The 1,983-nt window shown below is 49.7% G+C and overlaps 1 pseudogene; it reads right to left on the reverse strand.

Moving 5' to 3' along the window:
• Nucleotides 1-225: 225 nt before the first annotated feature.
• On the reverse strand, nucleotides 226-342 carry LOC124614123 (annotated as a pseudogene).
• Nucleotides 343-1,983: the final 1,641 nt, after the last annotated feature.

The following is a 1,983-nucleotide window of genomic DNA, read 5'->3' on the forward strand; positions in this document are numbered from 1 at the left end:
ATTCGATAACCCCATACTAAATAGCACTCTGTCTTCAGGCCACAAGTGGCCCATCGGAACCATCCGACCGCCGTGTCATCCTCAGTTGAGGATGCGGATACGAGGGGCGTGTGGTCAGCACACCGCTCTCCCGCTCGTCATGATGGTTTTCTTTGCCCGGAGCCGCTACTATTCGGTTGAGTAGCTCCTCAATTGGCATCACGAGGCTGAGTGCACCCCGAAAAATGGCAACAGCACATGGCGGCTGGATGGTCACCCATCCAAGTGCCAGCCACGCCCAACAGCGCTTAACTTCGGTGATCTCACGGGAAGCGGTGTATCCACTGCGGCAAGGCCGTTGCCTCCATACTAAATAAATGTGTGTTAGATCTTATGGGACTTAACTGCAAAGGTCATCAGTCCCTAAGCTTACACACTACTTAACCTAAATTATCCTAAGGACACACACCCATGCCCGAGGGAGGACTCGAACCTCCGCCGGGACCAGCCGCACAGTCCATGACTTCAGCGTCCTAGACCGCTCGGCTAATCCCGCGCGGCTAAATAAATGAACTGTCAAAATTATTCATCTACGGTGGTAAAATCTTGCCGACATAGAGTGTAACACATCAGTGTGAATCACATTTTTTAAGCTTGAATAATACTGGGTGATTATAATTAAACTTTCCCTATTTATGAAGTTATGACACGGAAACTAATTACCGCATGAGTACCAAACTTGGTAGCATTAATGTCTAGAGAACGGGATGCATGATTTACATGCGTCACAGCGCCACCGTCCAGTTCCAACTGTGGCCACTAGCTGCCGCGTGATTAGTCATCGTGATTCATAGTGTCACACACCCGACCAATTGGAGTGCACTTGTTGACGTGTCAAAAGGACAAAAGGAGCAGGGCAATTATTGATGAAGCTCTATTATCAAAACTACAGTAATGCTGCAGCTTCACTTCGAGAATGTCGCTGGCTGAAAGGATTACAGGAGGGTCCTCTCCCTCCACCTGTTATGCGGAGCATGATGAAGAACCTCGAATCAACTGGAGAACTGGGCTTCACTCCGAGAAGAGACCGACGACCGGTTGCACCACAGGTGGTTGGTGTAATCGCCGTTGCTATGGGAGACAACGCTGCGCGCAATTCGCGATCGTCGGGCAGAGCGCTTGCTGTGTCACGACAGTTGAACTACCCGCTGACCACCGTACGGAAGGTGCTTCGAACCATTCTCAAATGGTATCCGTACAAGATCCATATCGTACAGCAGCTTGCACCACAGGACGCACAACGACCTGTTGACTTCGCTCTCCACTTTCTCGCAAGGACTGAAGTTGACGAGGGTTGTTCCTGGACCATCCTATGGTCAGACGGAGTTCATATTTCTCTGACGGTTGAATACACTGAATTGCCGAGTGTGGAGATCTTCACCTCCAATCACTGTGCATGAAGTTCCTCTGTATGGTGAACGTGTCACCGTAACGTGTGGCTTCACGGCTACGTTCATCATTGGCCCATTCTTTTTTGAACAGGTTGGCGCTCAAGGACCAACGACGTGCAGTGTGACTGGCCAGCGTTACTGCGATATGCTTCGCCAGCACGTCATACCCACACTACAGAAGAGAGACGCACTGAACTCAACAGTGTTCATGCAAGATTGGCTCCACCTAATACTGTTCATGAGCTTCACCTGGTTCCCCGAAACACATCTGGAAACGATCGAATTATCAGCCGATCGTTTCCAAACGCTTGGCTCACACTATCACCTGATCTCGCTCCCTGTGATTTCTGGTTGTGGGGCTACCTGAAAGACAGGGCTTACCAGGGAAACATTTACATATGTGCTGACATAAAGCGCAGTATATCAAGAGAGGTAGGAAGCATACCTACGGACATGCTTTGTTCTGCTGTGTAGAATGCAATCCTGCGCTTTCAGACTCTTCTGGACATTGATGAGCACCATATTGAGCCTCTTTTGTAGCAGTAACGGTACC

This window comes from Schistocerca americana, chromosome 4 (genome assembly GCF_021461395.2).
Source record: "Schistocerca americana isolate TAMUIC-IGC-003095 chromosome 4, iqSchAmer2.1, whole genome shotgun sequence".
In the NCBI taxonomy this organism is placed as follows: Eukaryota; Metazoa; Arthropoda; class Insecta; order Orthoptera; family Acrididae; genus Schistocerca; species Schistocerca americana.